Source organism: Sminthopsis crassicaudata, chromosome 5, assembly GCF_048593235.1.
Source record: "Sminthopsis crassicaudata isolate SCR6 chromosome 5, ASM4859323v1, whole genome shotgun sequence".
Classification (NCBI taxonomy): Eukaryota; Metazoa; Chordata; class Mammalia; order Dasyuromorphia; family Dasyuridae; genus Sminthopsis; species Sminthopsis crassicaudata.
Genome location: NC_133621.1, coordinates 223,171,022 through 223,196,947, shown reverse-complemented (window position 1 = coordinate 223,196,947; position 25,926 = coordinate 223,171,022). Strand labels below are relative to the sequence as shown.

The following is a 25,926-nucleotide window of genomic DNA, read 5'->3' as shown; positions in this document are numbered from 1 at the left end:
CTAATCTTCTAGGTGTGAGGTGATACTTCAGAGTTGTTTTCATTTGTATTTCTCAAATCAATAGTGATTTAGAGCATTTTTTTCCATATGATTATAGATGGCATTAATATCTTCATCTGAAAACTACCTATTCATATCCTTTGACCTTTTTTCAATTGGTGAATGATTTATATTCTTATTGACTAATTTCTCTGTCTATTTTATAAATGAGGCCTTTATCAGAAACACTAGCTATAAAAGTTCTTTCCCAGCTTGCTGTATTCATTTTAATCTTGGTTGAATTGGCTTTATTTGAGCAAAACTTTTAAATTTAATGTAATCAAAATTATCCATTTTGCATTTCATGGTGTTCTCTTTCTACTGTTTAATCATAAATACTTCCCTACTCCATAGATCTGACAGATAAAACTATTCCTTTCCTAACTTGCTTATAATATCACTTTTTAAAAAGTTTACAAAATACTTTATTTCTCTTATTTCACTTGATCCTCACAACAACAAACATCTTCACAATATTTTGTTCATATTTTACAGATGAGAAAACTGATACAAAAATAGAATAAGGGTCATGCAACTAGTTGAATTCACCTTTTTCTGTCTCCAAGTCCAGTGCTATCCATCATGTTACCTACCTACCAATCATAGGATTCTAATTATTGGGAATCAATTACCATTATAGTATCTCTATTTATATCTAAATCATGATACCATTTTGACCTTGTTGGTATAGGGTATGAGATGTTGGTCAATATCTAGTACCTGTCACACTGTTTTCTAATTTCCCAGTAATTTTTGTCAGATATTGAGTTTTTATTCCAAAATAAATAGGAGTCTTTAGGTTTATCGAAATAGATTACTGTAGTCAATGACTATTGTGTCATGTGTACCTAACTATTTTTATAGTTCTTGGCTTTGCCTTGGCAGGTAAATTCCCAGATAGTTATAATGTCTCTAGTTATTTTAAATAAGATTCTCTCTCTTTCATGTTGGTAACATATAGAAATACAGATAATTTTTATATTTATTTTATATCTTGCAACTTTGCTAAAGTTGACAATTGATTCTGTAAATTTATTAGGTGATTTTCTAGGATTCTCTAAATATACCATTAAATTATCTATAAAGAATGATAATTTTGTTTCCTCATTGCTTACTCTAATTCCTTCTATTTTTTTCTTCTCATTGATGAAGCTAATGTTTCTAGTACAATATTTGAATTTTAGTGGTAATAATGGACATCCTTTTTTCACCCCTGATCTTATTGGGAATGTTTCTAGCTTATCCTCATCACAACAATGCTTGTTGATGGTTTTTAGATAGGTGCTACTTATCATTTTAAGGAAAACTCCATTTATTCCTATGCTCTCATGTTTCTATAAGGAATGGGTGCTGTATTTTGTCAAATGCTTTTTCTGTATCTACTGACATAATCATATGATTTCTGTTAGTTTTGTTATTGATACAGTCAATTATGCTGATAAGTTTTCCTTATATTAAACCAACTTTGCATTCCTGGTATAAAATCCACTTATTCACAGTGTTAATACATCTTGATGATAGTAATCTCTTTGCTAATATTTTATTTAAAATTTTTGTATCAATATTCATTAGAGAAATTGATCTATAATTTCTTTCTCTGTTTTGACTCTTCTTGTTTTTGATATAACCACCATAGATGTATCACAAAAGGAATTTGGTAGGATTCCATATCTTATTTTCCCAAATAACTTATATAGTATTAGAGTCAATTATTCTTCAAATGTTTGGTAGAATTCATTGGTAAATCCATCTGGCTCTGAATAATTTTTTTAGGGTGCTCATTGATGGCTTGTCCAATTTCTTTTTCTATTTTACTTCCTCTTCTGTTAATCTGGGCTGTCTATATATTTGTAAATATTTATCCATTTCCCTTAGATTGTAGTTTGTTGGAATATAGTTGGGCAAAATAGCTCCTAATTATTGTTTTAATTTCTTCTTCATTAATGATAAGTTCACTCTTTTCATTTTTGATATTGATAATTTGGTTTTCTTTTGTCCTTTTTTTCTAATTAAATTAACCAAAGGTTTATCAACCCTCCCTCAATTTGCCCTCTCTTCTATCATTTCTCTTCTCTTAATCCCTTTCTCCTACTGCTTCTGCTCTCTTTTTTATCCAGCCCTTTCCTTTTTTTCTTCTTTCTTTTCCTACTTTCCTATAGGGCAAGATTGATTTCTATATCTGTCTGAATGTGTATATTATTCCATCTTTGAGCCAAATCTGATGAGATTAAACTTCAGACAATGCTCATCTCCCTCCCTTCTTTTTCTCTACTGTAATAGATCTTTTTTTGCCTTTTCTTGTGATGTAATTTAACCCATTTTTACTTCCCTTTTCTTCTTCTCCCAGTACAATCCTTTTTACATTCCTTAATTTTTTTCCTATCATTCCATCAAAATCAACTTATACTCACACCTTCTGTTTATGTATACCCCTTCTAGCTACCCTAATAAAGATACAGTTTTTAAGAGTTACAAGTATCAGATATCTTCCCGTATAGGGATTTAAACAATTTAAACTTTAAATCACATGTTTGGGCAAGACAGTGGAAAGGACCAGAAAAACAATGGGGACTCACTATTCTAGGGCCAAGAATTGATGATATCCCAGAAGTTGATAATCAATATTTTCATTGTTTATCCAGGGGACAAATCACTAATTCACTTTTTACTGCTTCCTTCAATTAAAAAAAATTAACAAGCATTAATTAAGAACTTGCTGTATAACAGGCACTGTACTAAGTGCTTTACAAAAACACTATGAGGTAGGTGCTATTATTGATCCCCATTTTACAGGTGAGGAAATTGAGGCAGATAGGTTAAGTGACTTGCCCAGGATCAAATAGTTTGTAAGAGTCTGAGGTTAGATTTGACCTCCGAATTCTAGGGTTTTATTCACTGTGCCTCTACTTGCCTTAGATTGAAACTCATTTTGTGTGATGTAGAATTGGGCTGGACTCACCACCATTCATCCCTGGAGCTTGGGAAAAGGTTTGTGAAATACAATGGGGAGAGATTTGTTATTTGCTGTAGATTTCATGGTATTTGTCTTGCATTTCTACTTTAAGAAAATTCATATATAGCCCAGATACAGACCCAGCACTATTCCCTGGCAATTTTCATACCATTCTGGGAAAACACCTTCTATCTCTCCTTTTCCTGTTCTTTTTTTGAGAATAGCAATCAAATAAACCCTTCCACAATAGTCTTGTATATATGTGTATATACATATGTATCATACATATGTATCTCTCTATGTATATATGTAATTTTCCTCTATCAGAATATAAGTTCCTTGAGGGCAGGGACTGTTTAACTTCTGAGCTACCAACATACCCAATTAGTGCTTTTTTATTCCATCCCATTATTGAATTTCTTGTATTTGTAATTCTAGTTGGGTGAGATTTAGAGGGGAAAATGGGTCCTTTAGAGCAATGTAGATTCCAGCAAGTAGCACTTAGGGTTATTTTTTTTTTTCAGTTCTGTCCAACTCTTTGTGAGCCCATTTGGAATTTTCTTGGCAAAGATACTAAAGTGGTTTGACATTGCTCCAGCTTGTTTTACAGATGTGGAAATTAAGACAAAGAATTTGCTTACCCACCAGGGTCATATAGCTAGTGTCCAAGACCAGATTTGAACTCAGGAAGATGAGTTTTTCTAACTCCAAGCCTAGTACTCTATGTACTATGACACTACCTAGCTGCACATTTAGTGATAAATCACCTATATTAAAGCAATCTTTTTCTTGATGTTGTTAGGAACTGTGTTATTATTGATGTGATTTATGGTGTGGGGTTTGTCACCAAATAACGGCAGGCACCAAAATTTGGGGTTAGGTCATGTGAAGAATTTACAATGGCCATTCTCCTTGGCAAAAGGTAGATTTATTTAGGGAAGAAGTTACAGACAAAAATGAAAGGATACTATAGACATTGGGGATGGCAAATATGAAATAAGAGTGGGAGAGCATATGAAAGATAAGTTCTTCAGGGGAATTCACAATTACCTAGTAGAAAAGGAGCACCCCATGAGGATGAGGCATGTTCTTAGTTGGTAAGCTAAATCCTGAAAGGGACTTAGCATCCTAAAAGAGTTAGCTGTAAGGAGAAGTCCGGTTGAAAAGCTTAGTGGAGTTAGGGAAGATACCACATGGCTTGGGGGAAGGGAAAGGGGAAAGACACCATGAAGTAGAGTGCTGGTGGTGGGTTGACTCAGAGAAAGGTAGTAGCCATGGAATGGTCCACAAGTAGGTTTTATAAATAAAATTCAACCTCAGGGGCATTCGTGGGATTTCTACAGAGGGTAGGTTTCAGGAGTTTGACATGACTTGTATTTCAGACTGGACCACTTCCCCAAGGAGTGGGATCATGGAACTAAACTGATCTCTAGCGGTGCCTTCTCACTGCTTGCCTCAGGGATTAATTTCTCTGTTAACCACATCTAACACTGAAGACCTCATCAGTTATCACTGTGCATGCAGTAAGTCTGTGAGGAAGGCAAAGATGACAGGACATGGGCAGCAATTACATTTAGCTAGTGACTCCTAGCTCTGGAAACTCTAAACTCAATGTTTAGGGAAGGGTGAGAAGGATCATCAGCTTTGAAAAGGAAGACAAGAATTGTGTTTTCTTTATGGTGAAGACAGTCATGTTAGGGGTATGGAAAAAAAAATCCTTGTACTGGTAGAAATACGGAGACTTGGTTCTGAGTCACTGTCTTCCTAGGACCTGAATCCAGACAGATCATGACAAATGTCCTGGAGACACTGTTGCTGGAGTGAATATAGTACCAACAGCTATATCCATCTGGGTGAATCAACAGCCAAGAGATGTTATTGCTTTCCCCACTCTCCTCTGCTAAGCCTAGAGAAAATATTGATTATCTGCCCTTTCCAAACAGGAAGCTTTGTAGTCAGAAAGTCTCTTTTTCATAGGTTTCCCATTTCTTTGTTGAGTATCTTAGGCGTTCCTTTGGTGACTGCTCATGCTTGTTCTCCCTGTATACAGTTATCCCTTCCACATCTTGGGGGTTAGAAGCTTAGGCATCCCTGAGATCCAAAAAATCTGTGTAACATCTTTTAGCCCTCCCTTCATACAAGAGAAGTCTTTGCTTTATGGATTTTCTTCTCTTTTTTCTTGATATTATCCAATTTAGCATTTCTGAGTTTCTAAACTTTTTCTCTGTTGTTTGCTGTGGCTTTCACATGTCATCTGTGGCTTTCACAAAACTTCCCTAAAATTCTCATTTAATTTCTTATGCCTATCCATGATATATGAAAACAATGATGGGGAAAGTCAGGATGTGGAAGGGATAATTGTCATTTGTGTAATGTAGAGGCTGCTAACTTCTGGGTAATCTTGACCATGGCTCCTAAATATTTGAATTATTTCTTTCTGGCTGCCTGCAGTATTTTCTCCTTGACATGATAATTCTAGATCATCAGAATTATTGTAGTTTCTTATATTTTTCTTTGTGGGACTTTTTCCAGAATGTGATTAATGGACTTTTTCTTTTTTTCTTTTCTTTTTTTTTTTTGGACTTTTTAAATGATTATTTTGCCCTCTGGTTCTAGGAAATCAGGACAATTATTATTTCTTGAAAGTTGCTGTCCAGGCTCTTTTTTGATCATGGATTTCAGGTAACCCAATAATTCTTAAATTGTCTCTAGTGAATTAATTTTTCCAGGTCTGTTGTTTTTCCAGTGATTTATTTTATATTTTCTTCTGTTTTAAAAAATTTTTTTTTAGTTTGACTGATTCTTGATGCCTCATAGAGTCAACTGCATCCCTCATCAAGTGGAGCACTCATAAGCCTCTTTACCCAAGTAAACTGAGGGTAGTGGGAGAGAAAGGGAAAAAGAGATTGTCATTCCCCAAACTCTTGAGCCAAATATAAGAATAATAAAATTTCAGTTGGTCAGGTGTTGAGGATTGGTCTTTTTATAATTCCTTCCTCACCATAAAATAGAACAACACCCAAGGGCTTGCTTATCTTTTCAATTTGATAAAAGATTTCCATGTCCCTCCCATTTCTCATTTTCCTATTCTTTCTGGATCTGTGTTTGGTGCTGAAAATCTTCTAAAGCCTCAGTTGCTCATTGACCCAAGACTAATTAGCCAGCTGTTGCAATGCCAAAAGCCAAGGAGTCTGGGTACCTTCCAACTAAAGTGGAAGTTCTAACCTTCTATGTCATACCATACTAACTTTTCTTTGGATCCTTTTCTTCATAAGTCTATGATATTGATAGGATGCAGCTTCTAGGGACATTATAGCAGTCATCCCGAGGTCCCCAAACTTAGAATGCTATTTTTTTTTAAACAATCTGTTAATTATTCTAAAGTCTCTTGGTCTTAGTAATATAATAATATAGTTCTATATTTCTTCCCTTAGATTTTAGGGAAGATATGACAGTAATCCTGGGGCCCCCTAACCTAAGGAGTGCTATTGTTCTAACAATCTGTCAATGATTCTAAAGTCTTCTGGCCTATGATATAATCCTACAAGCATTGTTGACTGTCAGATAAACAATCTGTTGGTCAGTAATAACCAAATTCCTGAGACAATAGTGAATAGACCACCCCTAAAATCTACCTGTAAGCCATAAAATTAGCAAATAAGTAACATGAAACTCTGGTCTCTCTAACTTTGTCCTATAAATTTCTCTTCTTTCTCCTGGTTCTTTGCTAAATCCTTTTGGAATTAGCCCACTTCAATTGGCATTACAATTACAATAAACTTTGTCCCTTGTCTTGGACATGGCTTCAAGACCACAAATTCTTTTGAGATATCTGGCAACACTGTCCTGCAGCCCTAACCTTTTGAGATCTCCTTTTGAACCTCAACAATATGATGAAGATTCAGATATACTCTGAAAGGTCACAAAAAATATCTGACGCTCATTCTCTTGGCTCCTTCCCATTGTCTGTAGGTTGATGGAGAGAAAGATGATTTCCCATGACATCCCTTCCTCCAGTTCCCCAAGTATATCAATGCAGACACAAAGCATATTGTGGTTATCCACAATTTATTTTTGTGCAAGCTAGGAGAAACACAGGAATAGGTATTTCAAAGAACAGGTTTCTATTCTGAGTTTGTGGTGACACTAGAACCAGGAGAGTAATAGAGTCCCTTTTCCCATACGTCTTACTCTCCTTCTTCAAGCTCTTAGAGAGAATTTGCCTGGGCAGCTCACAGAGTGAGTGGGAAGAAGTAGAGTAATAGTTTCCATCAATGCCTTACTCTTACATATCCTAAGAGTTATTGGCTCTGATCTTCAGCTCTTAGGCAGAATTTCTATATTGCTGGGAAAAGGAAGAAAATAAACCTTTATTAAGAGCCTATTTTGTGCCAGGAATAGTACTAAACACTTTACAATTATTACCTCATTTGATTCTCACACAACCTGAGAAGGTAGGTACTTTTATTAACCCCTTTTTACAGTTGAGGAAACTGAAATACAGAGAAGTTAAGTGATGCTGAGTTAGCATTACTTAGCTACGAAGTGTCTGAGGCTAGATTTGAATTCAGGTTTTCTTGACTTTAGGGTCATTGCTCTCTCCATTGGATTAACTAGTTTCACGATGAGACACTATTCTTCAACTGTTAGCAGAGTCTTTGGAGTTGCTAATCTTTCTCCTCCTCTTTCCTTTTCCTTCCTTTTTTTCCTTCTCCCCATTCCAAGTCTCCCATGCTAAATACAGTTCCTTCACAGCATCTTTTTTGTCACCCTCTCACTTCTCTAAGGACTGTCATCACTTTCACAGGTCATTGAAAACTGAAACAAGTTGAAGCTGATCTTCCCATTGTCTTCTCCAGAATCTTGAAAGCTCTATCATTGACCTCTGACGCTTCACATGTATAATAACCTTTCCTTTCACCAGCCACTTGCCTCTCTGGGCCTTAGTTTTTTTGTAAAATGAAGAGTTTGGACAAGATTGATTTTGAATTCTCTTTAGGTTCTTTAAAAGAAAGGAAAGAAATACAGCTGTTCTTTGATTTTTATCCATATCCACTCTTAGTCAAACATAAAATTCTTTCATGTGGAGTCAGTTACTTACAAAAACTCAATGTTTTCCAATCCTAAGGGAATTTGTATTGTGTTGAGGATAAAAGTGTTAAATTAAAAGAATGAAGCTCAGCATGAATTCTTCAGGTGTCATTCTGAGGGGAGGAGAGGAGATTAGCAGTTATTGATGGTTATGGATGACCTTGCAATGTTGTTCAATTTAATTTAGTTTACATTTGCTGAATATATAAAATGTGTTATTGTGCTAGAAACCAGACATACAAAGTAGGAATAAAACCTACTTCCTTCTCTCAAGTCAATTATAATCTAACAGCTGAATAAAAGAGGTATGTCTGTAGGGCTTCATTTCCTATAATGCTTGAGGTCAAAAGAACATTCAATTGGAAACATTTTTTGAACTTTGTCCCCTAAAGGATCTTGTGAGTCCTCTTTATACTCAGTAAGATACTAATTGTCAAGGAGATTTTGCTTGACTGCAGCATTAGACATATGGGAGTAGCACCTAAGAAGGTGACACAAGAAGACACAAAAGCTGGAACTGGGATAAAAAGACTAGGTAGTAATAGTGTGACCATCCATTGAAAAAATACAGAGACTCATAGAGATACAGTTTTTAGCTCATATATCACACATGGAAAGTTGGAGGGACCTTAAAGGTCATTGAGCCCAATTTCCTTATTTGGGAGATGAAGAAGCAACTTTTATGAAATGAAGTGCCTTGCCCAACGTCACACAGGAAGGAACTGGCTGAGTTAGGATTTGAAACAAAGTCTGCTGATTCTACATGCAGAGTTCTGCCATGCCAGATCAGTTAGAGGAGGTTTAATGTCTAGCTATTGTCTAGCTCAAAAGAGAGAAAAGAAGAACAAACAAGAGTATGATGCATGAGTTTGCTCCTCAGAACTCTAGAACTGCTAGAACCTAATAGTGGAAAGGTTAAGTAATAGTCTATCCTACAAAATAAATAGCAGGAGCACCAGATGCATACCTTCTTCCTCATTTTCTTTCCATGACCTCTATGTATATATGGTTTGAAAATCACTTGGCCAGATTCAAAAAATGGAGAGGGTAATTGGGAAGATGGTTGGTAGGAAAGTTTTATGAAGAACCCAATTATTTTCATTTTCATAATTTATAATAAAATATGTGGTCACAGTATATCTGTGTCCTGTTACTCTGAGGGACATTGAGAGGGAAATTTCTAGATGTACGGGTTGTGACAAAGCCATGAATTTCATATTTTAATTTTTTGAATAATATTTTATATAATTAAATCTTGAATCTGCCCAGCATGGATTTTTAAGGTACTCAACTTTTGGAAATATGCAACAATCTCTTAAGGGGGACCTTCCCACATATGCATTAGAGAGACTCTGATGAAATCATTTGCCCAGTAGCCCAAATGGAGAGTATCCTGGTCAACATTTCAAATTTTGTATTATTTCCCAAATATTTAGTATAACGATGTGCTGCTTATCTGTAGCCTTTTTTCCCCCCCTGAGGCTGGGGTTAAGTGACTTGTCCAGGGTCACACAGCTGGGAAGTGTTAAGTGTCTGAGACCAGATTTGAACTCGGGTCCTCCTGAATTCAAGGCTAGTGCTCTATCCACTGAGCCACCTAGCTGCCCCTTATCTATAGCCTTTTGGAAGACAATCACTAAAACCATTTGTGTTGTTAATTGCAGGGTCCATATTCCAAAGTATTTCTTATTTAAGATGATTGTAACAAGCCAGGTGAAAAGTGACAAGGTTCTGAAGGGCTGAGTGACTCTATGAAGGGAGAGAAGGGCACAGTTATAAAGGCTGTGAAAACAGAGCTGAGAAAACTTTACAATTGATTAGATATGGGGGAAGAAGGAGACTCTGAGGATGACTCTGAAATGACTGGGAGTGACTGCATTATTGGAGAGTGGTCATGCCCTTGACAGGAATAGGGAAATTGGGGTAGAAGTCATGGGTTTAGCACAAGAATAAAATAAGTTTCATTTTTGAACGTGTTGAGTTGAATGCATCACTGTTCATCCAGGAAGAGAAGTCCAGCAGGCATTTGATGTGTGTGTAAGACTGGAGAGTGACTGGAATTCATAAGAGAAATGAAGGCTGGATAAATTGATTGAAGTCTGCACAGAGATGAGAGGGTGGAGACCCAGTGGAACTAATGTCATCACTCAAAGGGATGGTGTTGAGAGAGAAGAGAGAGAAGAAAAAAAAGAGGGACTCTGTCAGAGTTCCGGAGAATGCCCCTTCTGGAGGAGGTAGGTTGGTTGATGTTTGGGTTCTTTTTATTGCTTGTGTCTGTGTATTAATTAATAGTTCCCCTATGAGACTTGACTTCTCTACTTCTTAGCTAAATGTAGAAAGATAAAGAAGAAATCTCTAATTATTTCACAGTCCAAGGTATAAACTCATGTCCTTGGCTCAGATTTCAGAGGTTCTCAAACTACGGGCCAAGGGCCAGATGTGGCCGGCTGAGGACGTTTTATGTGGCCCGCTGGGTTATGGCAAATGGGCTGAGGGGCGGAGACAGAGTGTGAGTTTTTGTTTTTACTATAGTCCGGCCCTCCCACAGCCTGAGATGAACTGGCCCCCTGTTTAAAAAGTTTGAGGACCACTGGAACTGTACTGACCTCAGCTGCAAGCCTCATCAACTTTGCTGATGTCCTTTGACACTACCCCTGGAAAACCCATTTTTTCCTTCTCCCTCCAACCTACGGTCTGTCATGGAGTATCCTAACAGTTGTGTTCTTGGCCTCCTGGTCAACAAATTTCCCCCTTTTTATTCTTTTTTTCATCCTCTTAGGTTTACCTATTTTTTCTAGCCTGGTCTACTTGGCTTAGTTAAAATTGTACTCCTTACCCTAGCCTAGCCACCATATACCCCTGATAAAATAGCCACTAATTTTCACCTGGGAAGTCCCAAAATTTTCCTTCAGTGGATTCAAGATTTTATTGATGTGGGCATTCCTTTCTTTGTTACAGATCACAATCTAGTCATGCTTTCTCATCCTATGTGATTCTTGTAAATGTGTCTCTATAAATGCTCCATAGAGCATTATTCCAGAGGTCTTCCTCTAAATCAAGGATTTTTCTTTTTTCTTTTTTTTTTAATTTATTTTTAATTTGGAAAACTTTTTATTGAGTTCCAAATTTTCTTTCTCTCCTGCCCCTTCCCTACATATTGAGAAGGCAAGCAATATATCAATTATACATGTGAAATCATTCAAAACATTTTTCTGTATCAGTCATAGTACAAAAGAAAAGCAAGAAAAATAAAGTGAAAAAGTGTGTGTCAATCTCTACTCAGAGTTTGTGAGGTTTCTGTTTCTGGAGGTGGATTGTAGAGGGTCACAGACAGTGGGGGAACTCCGGGTGAGGTATAAGACCTTTCAGCCCAGTGGGAGCCTGCTGACAATGTCTGGTTCAGCTCCCATCTCTTCTAAGGGCAATTGGTTTTCCTGAGAAGTCAGGGAGCAGTGACAACCTGTTGTGGATGAAGCAGAGTGATACCAGGTGGCAAACTACATATAATAGCAAGTTGTTTATGTGGTCCCACGTGCACAGTATATAATGGGCGAACACCTATTATTTTTGTTACATAAGAATATGAAGGTATAAAAGGGGGAAACTCCTTGAAATAAATGGACTTCATTTTCCCACCATCCACAGGAGTCCCGCTTCATCACTTCTCCACTAGGACGGTATATTTTAATCACCCCAGTGTGGGGGATCTAGAAAGCAGGACATAACAGAGGATAATATTTTTCATCATGAGTCCTTTGGAATCATTTTGAATCATTGAATTGAACAAGAGTAGTCAAGTCTTTCACAGTTGATTATTGTTTCAATATTGCTGTTATTGTTCATTTCACGTTGCCTCAATTCCTATGTCTTCCCAAGTTTTTCTGCAATAATCTTGCTCGTCATTCCTTATAGCACAATACTATTCCATCACATCATATACCATACCTTGTTTAGCCTTTAATGGGCATCTCTACAATTTCTGATTTTGCCTTCACAAAAAAATTGTCATAAATATTTTTGTGCATATAGGCCCGTTTCCTTTTCTTTTAACCTCTTTATGAAACAGAACTAGTAGTGATATTCTTGGGTCAAAGAATATGCAGAGTTTTATAGCTCTTTGGGCATAGTTCTGAATTGTTCATTAGAATGGTCGGACCAATTCACAACTCTCCTAACAGTGCATTAGTGGTCCATCCCTTCCAACATTTATCATTTTTCTTTTCTTTCATGTTAGCCAGTCTGATGATATGAGTGGTTAGGTTAGGGATTCTTAACTTTTTATATGTGTCCTGGACCCTTTTGGCCATGGTCTGGTGAAGTCCATGGATCCTTTCTCAGAGACATGTTTGTATGTAAAGTACATATGTATGTAAACATGTAAAATTAAATGCATAAGATTACAAAGGAAACCAATTATACTGGAACAGATGTAAGTTTTTCCTATCCAAGTTCAAAAGAGTTCCTAAAATCTATTCATAAACCCAAAGAGATCTCTGGATATTGGATTAAGAACTCCTGCTCTAAGTCTTTAAGAATATTATTTTTGAATGTCAGTACAGAGCTTGGGTTGTCCATCTATTATGCATAATCTTACTGACCTCCTTTTTCAATCTCACATTTAATCATAGTTACCATTTATGTACCCATTGAAAGTTTGCAAAGTGCATTACTTGTTTTATATCATTTGATCCTCATAACAGACCTGAGGTAGCTGAGAGAGGTTAAGTGTTTGTGGCAGGATTCAAATTCTGTTTTTCTTGAGAAGTTCAATACAATCTAATGTGTCTGCATTTCCTCAGGGATATCTTCACATTTTATGAATAAACCATAATTGGAAATATGTTGCATTCCATATATTTCTCTCCATTGCCCTTTAGCCCATCCACAGTTTTGATTCTTTAGAGGTTGTGGCATTTCAAGATTTGTAAAAAAATGTACACCTTTAAACATTTTAAATTACTTTGGAATCCCCGTTTGCAGCACAGAAATCTCTCCATCCTTCTGCCTTGCCTCCTTTCTGCCCAAATTCACAATCTTTTGTGAAATCTACTTCTACTGTCTGCTCCACCTCATTCAAAAGAGCTCTGATAAAGAGACTGATAATAACAGCTCCAGCTTAAATTTCTTTGACTAAGAGTTATTTATAAAAGGAAACAAGTAGATGCCATTGATTGGAGGAATGGCAAAATTGTGGTACATAAATCTGATGAATTATTATTGCACTTTGTTTAAGAAATGATGAACTTGATAAATACAGACAAGCAGTGATAGAGAGTAAAGTAGTCAGGAAAATATACACAATAATAACAATGTAAATGGAAAAGCAACCATTACAGAGTAACTAAAATTTAATTTTAAGAAGTTACAAAGAACAAACCTAAGCCTGAAAAAAATGTATAACTTCCATCTAGTCCTGGCTACTTTGGAAAGCTAAGAGTCTATAGATGTTGAACATTGCATTTAATGCCAGATTTTTTCTGCATATATTGATTGTTTTTTATTGGCCTTTTTGGTTTTCTTCTTTTAGAAATGCATTATTGTAAGGGGTGGTTCTATTGGAGGGGGATGGAGAAGGAACATAGGGGAAATGACTCATTATGTTGCATTAAGTCACATACATAACCTTGCCTCCACCTTTGCACTTTCCAGATTCCTTCCATGTATTGTGTTCTCCCATTAGATTGTAAAATCTTTGAAGAAAAGACTTTTTTTTCATTTTTTCCTTAGGAATCCGAAGGATGTGTACCTAGAATGATTTATGTAGGTCTTTTCCTATCACAGACAACCCTCTGAGTTCCTAAGGATTCTCTGAGGGTTTGGGGAACCTGAGAAAACTCATGGCCACAGATCAGGGTGGAAGCCAGAGCATTCTGGATGAGGAGGTTCAGATAAGGAGATGCTTAAGGAATCTAAGCTCCAGACTGCCTGAGTCTGGATAAAGGCGCTGGGGGCCAATGGGAGCCCAGCTTGTGGAGAAGATCTGTGTGTGTGGGGGGTTACAGGGGTGGGTGAGCAGCAGTGGTAGGGGATAGAGTGGAGAGGTTTATGTATTGTGTATTATGAATTTATGTTCCAGGATGAATTGCAAGAGAAAACCTTGGTCTGAACTGGATTGGAGTCACTGGATGGCTTTGGATAAATTACTTCTTCTGGCTGCATGAGTGTTGTCTTAGAACCGATAATCTCTGGGTAGATCAGTTCAGTTTGCCTGGTTGCTCATAGGAAGGTAGGATGGCTTATTATTTGTTCACTACTCCTCCGGCCCTCAGCCCTCACCTTGGGACCTGTGTCCATGGAGTCTAGAAAGAGTTAGTTTAATCCCCCCAGCCTCTACTTCCTTCAATGCTCACTTGTCTTGTTACTTTTGCTCTTTGGTTCCTCATGTCTATCCTACCCCCAAATCCTTTTGCTTTTCAGTGATTGGAATAGAGTGAACCCGTGTTAACCTAAGTGACCAGGTCATTAGAATTTCTGAAAGTGAAATAAATAGGAGTGATCTTAGAGCATTTTTATTTGTGTCTTGGGAGTGGGGGGGCTCTTCCCCCACTAGAAGCAGACTGAGTCCTTCTCTAAGAGGCCTGACCATTGGGCCAGTGTCCTTGGACCCCAGGAATAGCTGGTCCCTCCCTGAGAACATGAGAATGAGAAGGCTTCACAAATCACTCCTTAACCCTCCTTTTTTCAGAGCTCTGGATGCAGGCCTTTTATCTTGCTAGAAAGCCACTGGCACAATACACACTGGCACACAGAAGCATGGGATTTGATTATTTAAGGAGGACCCATTAAAGACCAGGCCAAGCCGCTGCTTAAAGGAAGTGGTCATGGGGTCATCCTACCCAATGCAGCAATGAGATTTGAATTTGCCATTAGATATGACGAGCCTGAACTGCTGGGTTCCAAGGCTGAGGGTTTGGAGGGGTGAGCTCTTTGCTTTGCTAGGGCTCCTTCATTCATAAATCCAGCTTCTCCAGTTGTGGGAGCATGGGGTTTTGGAGCCCCACCTCTACACTCCTCAGACCTGTTAAATGACCTGATACACATGTGGTGAGATTTGATAACATAAAATAGATTTTTCCTTGACCTATCTCCTCTGTCCAGATACCTTGAGTTCCCCCATTAGTGATGTATTTGTTTGGGTTAAGCATTGCCCTTTTTATTGTGCCTTTTTTGAACTATCAAATCTTGTGTGTGTGTGTATGTGTGTGTGTGTGTGTGTGTGTGTGTGTGTGTGTGTGTGTGTGTGTGTGTGTGTGTGTTCTATGACACTATGATTTCCTAAAACCTCAGGGAATGAAGGTTTCTAGATTTAAAAAAATCTCTTCTCAATACAAGAAATAAGGAAATGATGCAACCAAAGGTAGGGAAGGAGAGACAGTTAAAAAAAGACAAGGGGGGCCCCGAAGCACAGTTTTCCAAGAAGCAACCTTGCCCATGGCCACTGGTGTACCCATTTCAGATCCTGAACCTCATGCCATAGGCATGCTTTGAATTTGGTGGGGGTAACCACATCCCTATTGGAACAATGCCCAGAGGAATATGGTCTCCAAGATCCCAATGATGAAAAGGAATCAAACTAGAATTCCTACTTTCCTTCCCCATGTTTCCCAATTATGCCATTATAATAGATAATGCCATATAATATATGCTTGTGCTCACTTTTCTCATCTATGAAATGGAATTAATGATCCAAAGCTTGTATGACCTATCTCACAGGGTCACGGTGAGGAAAGTGCTAAAAATCTCAAAGTGCTTTAGGAATATGACTTACATGGCTGGCTCTATGTCACTCATTACTTGACATTCCTAGGTAGTACAGTGGATTGTGTGCTAGGCTCACCATCGGAAAGAGTTAGAATCCTGCCTTATATACTTTTACAAGCTGTGAGATCCTGGGCAAGTCACTTAATCTCTCTCAGCCTCAATTTTCTCATCTATAAAATAGGGGTAATAAAAGCACTTACCTCCCAGGGTTGTTGTGAGAATCAAATAAGAAAAGATTTATGAAGTTTTTTGCAGATCTTAAAATGCTATAAAAATGCTTGCTATTGTGGTGATACTAACTTTAGTTATTAAGGTGAGGTTGTTATTATTACCTCCATCACTGAGAACAAGGGAATTGACTTTCTTCCTCCTTCAGGGGAAAGGGCAGAACCTTGGGATGGAAGGCCAAAGTATGGGGCCATATGTCTATTCTTTGGCGATTATAGGAACAGGAGACAATCCTACATTCTTGGCTAATCTTTCTGTGGAGGCAGGAGAATGGATGGGATGCCAAGTACTTTTTATTTTCCTGCCAGACACTACAGAAGGGAATCAGTCAGGAGTAAAGTGGGCTTCAGAGTGCTGACTTCCTAAGCACTCAGTCTAAAGGGAGAGTTCAAACATGCACTATTGAATTGCAGCATCTTGGGTCTCTGGGATGGGAGGGACTTTAGCAGGGCTCGCTCTCTCTCTCCCTGCCTTATTCCCCCCCCCTTTTTTTAAGGCATTTCTTCTGCCTATATCCTGTACTTGAAGACTCCCAGTAAAAAAAAGGCATACTTTTGTAGACAGTTCTAGCTGTTAGCAAGTCTTCCTCATTAGGACTTAAGTTGGCTTTTCCATACCATCTTCTTCCTGTCCCTTGGGATGGAGCTCCTCTGGACTCCTCCATCATCCCCCTGCTAAGTACCTTCTTTCCTTCCTACCAATCCCTCCTTCAGCTTGTTTTTATGTGTTGTCTTCCCCACCAAAATGAAAACTGCTTCATGTTAGGGACTATTTATTTGGCTTGCACTTGTATTCTCAGGCACAGTACCTGGCACATAGAAGGTGCTTAATAAATATTTGTTAGCTGACACAGATAGTATGTGAGTTCTGTGCTCTGCAACAAATCTCATTCCTTTTCTCTATGACTACTCTTCAAGTACTTGAAGACAAGTATCATATGTTCCCTAAGTCTTTTCTTCTCCAGGCTAAATATCTCTCCAGTTATCTCTTCCACATTTCTCGGATTAGGGTTGCAATGATCTGGAAAATGTAAGTAAGCCTTTTTGACCCTCCTTCTTACCAGAGAAGTCTGAATTTTTTTCTTTTTCTTTTATGAGGTAAATTATTGTAAATTGTAAAAATTGGGTTGGTGTTATATAATACTGTAATATTATATATCTATATCTATATCTATATATCTATATATATACAAAATATAGTATATATAGTATAGAGGAGTCTTTCTGAATTTTTTTTTTCTTTTTCTGAGGCTGGGGTTAAATGACTTGTCCAGGGTCACACAGCTAGGAAGTGTTAAGTGTCTGATTCCAGATTTGAACTGGGTCCTCCTGAATTCAAGGCTGGTTCTGTATCCACTGCACCACCTAGCCGCCCCCCAGGAGTCTTTCTGATTCCAGGGCTGGCAATCTATCCATGACACCATCTGGCTATCCTTTCTGGCATTCAGAGAACCATATTTATGGAAAGTGTTTTGTTTTGAATGGCATTTTAGAAAATAGAATGCAACTGAACGAGGAGCCCTTAGTCCTATAATTGTTTATGGAAATAGCCAGCCTTTGAGCTGTGACATGAGGGACTCTAACAAGTGAAAGAATGAAAACCAGGGAAAGATCCCTAGAATTCTAGGGTTGTATAAGTACTATGCTGAAGAAATTGAATTTTGAGATTTTTTTTTTAATTTGGAATTTGAAGGACCCACCACAATTTTGGCACATGGATTTTGATTTACTAATTTGGTTTAAGTCATTAAGAGAGGCTTTTGAAAGGAAATTGCTTAAATTTCCCTAGGAGCCCAGAGGGCTGGGATGAGGATCAGCGACTCTGCAGGAAGTATGTTCCTTTTGCTTTAGTTCTGATCTTCCTGGTACTGCATGTGCTTATTGTTACTATTTTAAATTGGGAAATCCATTGACATCACAAAGACTTGATTCTTTTGATCCAGGACTGAGTCATTCCTGATGCTTTTCTAGATTTGGTCACTCAGATAACTGTAGCATGTTTTTTGCTCTGTTTCTGTGTTTTTTCCCCCCTTCCTCCTTTACTACTTTTTATGCTAGGCTTTTTGAATTTTGGAGATAAGGATATAAATTTATTTAAATGTTGGAATGTCCTGTGGAAGGCCTTAAGGATTGTACCACCAAGGGTTGAAATGACATGAATAAGAGCAATATGCTAATGCTTTGCTCCTTGAAAATTAGATTGGTTTTTCCTTATTAGATATTGAGACCTTCATGAATTCAATGACTCAGAGGAATAAAAGCTTAGATTGTAGAGGTCATATCCTCATTATATGAATACAAAACAACCAGGAGTATCTGTGGGGGTAGTTAAGAGGGTTATTTAGGGGAGTATGATGGGAATCGTAGGCAAAGGAGTTTTGATCAGCTGAATCAGCTCCAGAGGTCCTCAATATCTATTGTGTGGGACATGGAAGACCCCTACCCAAAAATGACTACTCAGAGATCACTCAAGGTAGAAAGCAGAAAAATTGTTTATTATAGTGTCTCATGAGAGATGGGGCAGTTCTACAGAGAGATAAAGAGACTCACAGTAGGAGGCCCCGGACTCAGTGGATACATACCGTTTTTATAGGTTTTTGTTACAAAAGATTACATCACAAATCAGAAAGCATTAAGAAGTGTGGGATATCGCTGTCAAAAAAAATGGGAATAGAATGTTTGCTTCCCTGAAATTACCTGATTTTTAGAAAACCTTAAATCAGCAGATAAGTAAGCCGACAGTGTTTAAACTAATAGGTTAAACAATGTCAGACATTGATAAATGCCACCAGTTTAGGTTAAGTAAACGTATCTATCAGTGGCTTAGGTTTAAGTAAATAGAGGCTTACACACAGGTCATAGGGAGATACAGAAGTAATGAAAATAAAATAGAGAAAAAGAATTCACACATCTCTATAAGTTCTTCATCTTCCCATTCCATACAATTCTCCCCTGTAATATGTAAATGATCTTTCATCATATTTCTATGAAGAACTGTTCAAAATCAGTTAACACATTGTTTATCAAGCTCACCATCAGGATTGTCCCTCTCTACTACATTCCAGCCTTCTTTCTATTATCATTTTAATAGCATCCTCTGTATGCAATATTTTTGACAGGAACTGTCGTACTATTCGGGTTACTAATGTAATTATACAGGGTAAACATAGTGGCAACAGGATAATACCACTGATTGCAATAAGTCCATACCATAAGAGCTGTTTCCACCAGCTACCATCGAACCAAGCCAACCAGCTATTTGTGGAGGGAGATTGCCAAACTTGTACAGACACATAAACTATCCTGCAAATGCCCTTAGTACTTTCTTATATTACTTGTCCGTTTTTATCAATTTGCATGCAACAAGTGTTCAGGGTTAGTTTCCCACAGACCCCTCTTTCCTCTGTTAACAGATAATCTAAAACTAATTTATGTTGTAAAACAGCTTCCCTTGTCTGGGTAGCTTGATTGGCTAATAGATCAAGGTTCTGAGCAGTTTGGTTAATCCGTGCTGGGGGCCAGGTATCTCCCCATCCATTAGCATCACCAGTTTGAGTCAAAGAAGTGTCCATACTGGTTAGGGAATGTTCTACTCCGTCTTCCCCTTCTTAGATTGCATCTTCAGAGAGAAAGAAAAACTTAGGTCTTATTGTTCCTATATAAAAATCCCAGTCCAATTTCTTGGCAAGTGGGTATAAGCTGTTTGGCCACAAATCCAATAGTGTCCTCTTACAGTTGGGTTTTTCTCATGCCAAAATATAAAGTCCCTGTTGAGGGCGGAAAGTATCTAACATCCCATGGGCCTAGTGGTTCCCCCTTTCATAGTTTTTGAATTACATTTCAAAGTTGTTTTTCTGATAGCCACACAATTGCAGTCATTTTCCCCAGTGATATCCACATTACTCCAGAAATTGCTAAGCATCTTCCTAACCATGCCATTTTTACTTTCTCATTTCCACTCCATTGTAGTGCTAACTGTGTCCAGTGCTGTACTATTTAACATTATACATGTCCATAGATTATGGGGTGTTTGACAAGTAGGCTTCCTTCTAAATTCCTTCAAACACTCCTTATTGTCCTCTAATGGATGCTGGTGGACACAATTAAGCACTGACCCATCATCACAAACAATGTTTGACTTGCTCTGTCTGTTTCCTCCTGGGTTGACCAAAATCTAGTACCATTACATGCTACTGATCTACTGCTCAAGATCCAAACTGGAAATAAAGGGACAGAAACCTATGGCCATTGTGTGAGCTGTTTAGGTCCCCTGCATATCCAGCAATTTTTAAGATAAAATGTGTCTGCAATAGCTTGAATCAAGCTTTGGAAGCAATTGTCTTTCTTCAATAAAGTGTTAGGAATAATGTCAGCAGGGGGCAGTATCATACATAAGATTATAAAGCACAATCCCCAACATTATATGTCTCCTTTTGTCTCCATTCTATCGAATGATAGGTTAAATTTCTGAGTTGAAGCAACACTGTCTAATAGAAAATGATATCCAGCACTACCAGAAAAAGCCCCAGATCCATACCACTATCAAGATTTTACATGCACAGTTCATCAGTTCCTTTTCAAAGTTTGTCTCAGCTCGTTCTCTGGATTCAGTTTGGGAGCCCACACCCTCAGAGTGTCCACCGGTCCTTTAATTCTGGCATGCTGAGTCCGCCCTCTTTCCTGTGTGTGCACCGCTGTGCCTGATGTCAAGAGGATCTGGAACGGTCCTTTCTAGGTCAGGGTCAGCTTGTTCTTCTTCCATGTCCGAACCAGGACCCAGTCTCCAGGCTGGAATTTATGCACTGTGGATCCTAAGGGAGGAGTCTGTGCCATTTTAGTTGTAAAGTTTTCAGATTTTGCAGTAAAGACATAACATATTTCCTTAAAAACAAATCCTTGCTTTCAAATATTGGATTCAAGGAAGAATTTTGAATCCCTTTTGGATAAGGGTGACCATACAATAATTCATAAGGTGATAATCCCACATCCCTTTGGGATTTTGTTCTAATTCTTAATAAGGCAAGGGGAAGGCACTTGGTCCAGGGCAATTGTGTCTCTAACGTCAGTTTAGTCAGTTGCTGTTAATTTCCTTATCCATCCTTTCTACTTTACCTGATGAGGGTGGATGCCATGGGATGTGTAAGTCCCATGATATTTCTAGAGCTTGGACCACAGATTAGAGGATCTTGGCTGTGAAATGAGTGCCTTGGTCCAAATCCATCTGCTCCACCAGCCCACACCCTGGAATATGCTCAAGGAGTACTTTTACAACTGCCGAGGTAGTTGCCCAGGCAAGGAGAAAGGCCTCCACCCATGAGGTCAGATGGTCCACTACAACCAGCAGATATTTGAGACACCCCACTGATGGCAGCTTGGTAAAGTCCACCCGTACTCTTTGGAAAGGCCTGATACCAGGGGCCTTCCTCCTTTTGGACTTGTCATTGGGCCATCCTATTCCTCTTCTGGCAAACAGGACACCCCCTGACCAGTTGCCTGCTATTGTGTACAAGCCAGTACCACAGACTTAGTCAGCACCACGTCACACAGGCCTTGGACACCCCAATGACTGCCCTGATGTAAATGTTGGCGTACATGTCTCATACCTGCTGTGGTCAGAATCTCTCTGCTGTCAGGGAGGAGCCAGTGCCCTCTTTATCCTCCTGAGCGCCAAGGCTTTGGGTTTCCTGCTTCTCTTCTGGGGTAAGTGAAGGTGGGGGCATTGGAGGCAGAAATGCCAGAATTAGCACCATCATCTCGTCTGTACTTACAGATTCCTCTTCTCCAGGCCGTTTCACCTCCTCATCTGCAAAGCAGTTTCCCCTTGTCTCAAATGAATCTTCTCTTTGGTTCCCCTGCCCATGAATCACTGCAATGTTCTTAGGGAACATAAGATTGGTTAAAATTTCAGTGACCAATGCCCTGTGTGCCAATCCCTTTCCTTTACTGTTTCCATTCTTTTCTTCAAGTAATTTACAGGATCTAATTTCTTTTTCCCTTCACTTATACAATAGCCTAAATATTTTACTTCATGTTTCACAAATTGCAATTTGTCTTGAGAAATTCTCAGTCCCTGTGCTCCTAAATAATTTAACAACTGATAGTGACTTGGACAAGGTCACTCTTTTCCTCCCTGCCACAAGATCATCTACATATTGTAAGACTTTTAACAGTAAGAAATGTATCCCAGAATGTTCACACAATTCTTACTCAATCAGATGTTTCATAAATTGAATATTATACCAGTCATTTTGCCTTTAAAATACCCAATACACAGAAAAATCCCAAACTACATATGTCCAAAGCAAAACATTTTCAAAAGGATGAAGGCAAAAACTATTATCCTTGGAGTCCCTTTAAATAATTGGCATTGTTCACATAAAAAAATCTGAAAAGCTCTTAAAAACATCAATTAAACTTTTTGAAATAACCCTTTCAAACTATAGATTACATTTATGATCATATTCCTTAAACAAGAAAACCATTATGTATCTAAAGAAACAAATATTCAGTCAATTAACATCTTGTAAGATCTGCCTGTTCCTTTAAATCACAGTTTGTTGCACCAGCAGCAACTTGATAAAAAAAACAAAAACAAAAACAAAAACAAACACCAAACCCCCCCCCCCAAAAAACAAAAACAAAAAACCGGCTGGAACACACTTTGGGGGAAAGGGAGGAGGAGAGGATTCCATGTGGCCACCCTTCCCTTACTCCTGCACCCCTGGACAAAAGATTCCCTCAGGTACCCCACTCAATTTTCCTACACAGAAATCCTTCCATTAAAAACTTTCCTCTTTCTTTTCCTACTTAACCATTCTCTTCCTTCAGCTACATGCCTTAAACAATCTCCAACAACTTTCCTAACTAGATGCTCCATTGCTAAAATAGTAGAAAGCAGTGGGGTGGGAGTAAGTTGAATCTTTACCTTTGAAGACAAAAGATCCTCTTCCTGTTTCCCACTCAATTTCCTACACAGGAATCTTTCTCAAGATTTAGCCAATCAATTTATTTACTTTCTCCCAATATCAAGTTTCTTCCCAAGTCCACCTGGTTTCCCCACATTTTCTTATTTCCTAAAATCATGCAAACCTTTAATTGCTCCTACAAATCAATCCTTCATAAATCACCTGCATTCTTCTTTCCTTTTCCCTTCAAAACCTTTGAGATTCACAATATAGTGAATAGCTAAATAATTCCCTAAACCCCACATGTCCAACAGAGCTGGATTTAAAGTATAACTTTTGTTAACAAGTAAACTGAATCAAACCAAATACAGTTTTTTTTTTTTTTTTTGTTTGTTTGTTTGTTTTTTTTTTTTTTACAAAAGTTGTTCTTTTTCTTTTGTCTGAGTGTTCTTCTGACAGTAATTAGCAGCTCTGTTCAGGGCTTTTATAGCCCAGCCCAGGCTAAGTTTGAATTTTATTGCTCTTTTCCTTCCTTCTCTCTAACTAGAGCAGACTGCTTTTTTTCCCCTGCCATTTCTAAGACAATTTTTTTTTTCTTTTTCCTCTTTAGTAATAAAGGTTTCAATATTCAAACAAATTCCAAGATCTTAAACTCAGAATAAACCTAGCATGTGCAAGGGAATAGCAAAATTATTTCCCCCAATTTCAAGATTATAGTACCTCTTTAAAATAAATTAAGTTCCCAAAATCATTAATCTTGCAAACAAACAATTACCAATTCTCCCACCCAAGTTTAGCCTTCTTAAACTTTCTGTTCTCTAATTCAATGAAAGCAAACTTGCTAATTTTGATTTTTCTTTCTTCTTCTAGGACAATGTTTTTAGAAGTATGCCTAGTTTTCCCACAGGTCCAACAGGTCAGAGAGCCCTCGTGTTTGTCTATTTACCCCTCTTATTCTTTTTTTATTCTACCCTTCCAATATCTGCAATTTCTTATTTATGTCTGGCCATGAATTGGAGATGCCATTTGTTTAATTTATTAGACATGCTACCGTTGTGTTGTTTCCAATTTTAACACACATACCAATTCAAAGTTATTTTAAAATTAACCAGTACTTTAGTTTGTGAAATTTCCTAAAATCTACCTAGATATTCCATTCAAACTTCTTTTCTTTAGTAAGCCAGGAAAGAGTTAAGCACCAATTTTTTTTTCTGGCAAGATTCCACAAGACTGAGTTCTGATAACAAAGTTGCAGGCCCTTGCTTACAGGAGTTTCTAAGGTGATAGCACACTGCTCTTCCATTTTCTCTAAACTTTCCAAACTTTCAAATGCCTTTCAATCTATGTTTTTCTCATTCCTACATGCTTAAAATTTCTCATTCACTATATTATATATATATATTCCCCCTTCTCTCCCCCTTTCCTGCAAAGCTGCTGTAGTCCAGAGGCCGAGGGAGAGAAAAAGAAAAAGATTTTCTTTTCTTGCACTAGCCTAATCTTGAAAAGCCCAAAATTAGCTCCCAAATTACCTTACCATGATCTAAGACCAATACATTCTAAGCCACTCAGAAAGAATTACTACTCTGAATTCCAATTCCAACAATTCAGCCTGATATTTTTCTAAGATTGCAGCACAGAGGCTGAATTCTTATCTCACAAGCTTGCTAATTTTTAACACAGAACACAGCATGCAAAGCAGACACACACACACACACACACACACACACACACACAGACACACGCAGAACTCTATTTTCACCTTTTACATACAGATTTAAGTCTGATATACCCAAATAGTCCTGGGAACATCCTCCCAGTTTTCTTCCATTTTATATCTGGAAAGTTCATCCTAGTCTTTAAGTCAACTCCCAAGAGGGCTATTGACTGGAATGCCCTGACTAACATCCTGACATAGATCCTTGGACTGCTTCTGTCCCATTTTACAACCTGGCCCCAAACCAGGTGTCAGCAGAAGTCTCTGTTATCCTCACACCTGCAGTCATTCAAGAGCTTCCTCAGGAAAGTCCTTTATCACTGGGGTTGATAGCAGTCCCCACCAAAAACAAATTTAGGAGGGCTCATCCCTCGGGTCTCCTTTGACCCAGCCAATCGATCCCCAGACTCCCGAGAGCTTTACCTTGAGTTACACTGTAAATTCTTTCAGACTGCACTGCTGGCCATTAGGACTCTACTTCCTTCAGTCTTCAATTCTGCTTTCCACTGAGTACCTCTGCCTCAGATCATTGTCAAGAGGGGAGGGAGGCTGCTCACCCCGAGCCAGAGACCATGGAGAGAACTACTCCGTGGGCACGCCTGTCTCCATTTGGGATCCACAGCTGTCTCCCCCAAAGACCCCCATCCCAGAAGAGCCCCCAACTGTATTTTAAAAATGACTACTCAGAGTTCACTCAAAGTAGAAAGTAGAAAGATTGTTTATTATGGTGTCTCACAGAAGCTGAGCAGTTCTACTGAGAGATAAAGAGACTAACAGTAGGAGGCCCCAGACTCCGTGGATACACACCATTTTTATAGGTTTTTGTTACAAAAGATTATATCACAAATCAGAAAGCATTTAAGAAATGTGGGGTCTCCTAATGGGATATCACTGTCAAAAAATATGAATGGAATGTTTCAGTTTCCCTGAAATTAGCTGCTTTTTACAAAACCTTAAATCAGCAGATAACTGAGCTGACAGTGTTTAATAGGTTAAACAATGTCAGACATTGATAAAGGCCACCAGTTTAGGTTAAGTAAATGTGTCTATAAGTGTCCTAGGTTTAAGTAAATAGAGGCCTACACATAGGTCATAGGGAGATACAGAAGTAATGAAAATAAAATAGAGAAAAAACATTCACACATCCCGGTTAAGTTCTTCATCTCACCTTCCCATTCCATATACTATCCTACTATGGCTAAGTAATTTTTCTGTTAACTAGAAAATGACCTAAAT

The 25,926-nt window shown here is 38.1% G+C and overlaps 2 long non-coding RNA genes across 2 annotated transcripts in view; one reads left to right on the top strand and one right to left on the bottom strand.

Annotated features, from left to right (window-relative positions):
- The first annotated feature begins 10,080 nt into the window (after positions 1-10,080).
- LOC141542811 (uncharacterized) overlaps positions 10,081-25,926 on the top strand; it is a 47,327-nt gene continuing 31,481 nt past the window's right edge. The window contains exons 1-2 of the long non-coding RNA XR_012482251.1: positions 10,081-10,317; positions 14,160-14,309. This is a non-coding gene — a long non-coding RNA (uncharacterized LOC141542811). The remainder of the gene's footprint in view (positions 10,318-14,159; positions 14,310-25,926) is intronic.
- On the bottom strand, positions 18,546-25,500 carry LOC141544216 (uncharacterized). The gene is made up of 3 exons (XR_012482556.1): positions 25,114-25,500; positions 21,675-21,947; positions 18,546-20,882 (listed from the first exon to the last, which is right to left on the bottom strand). It is a non-coding gene; the product is annotated as an uncharacterized LOC141544216 (long non-coding RNA).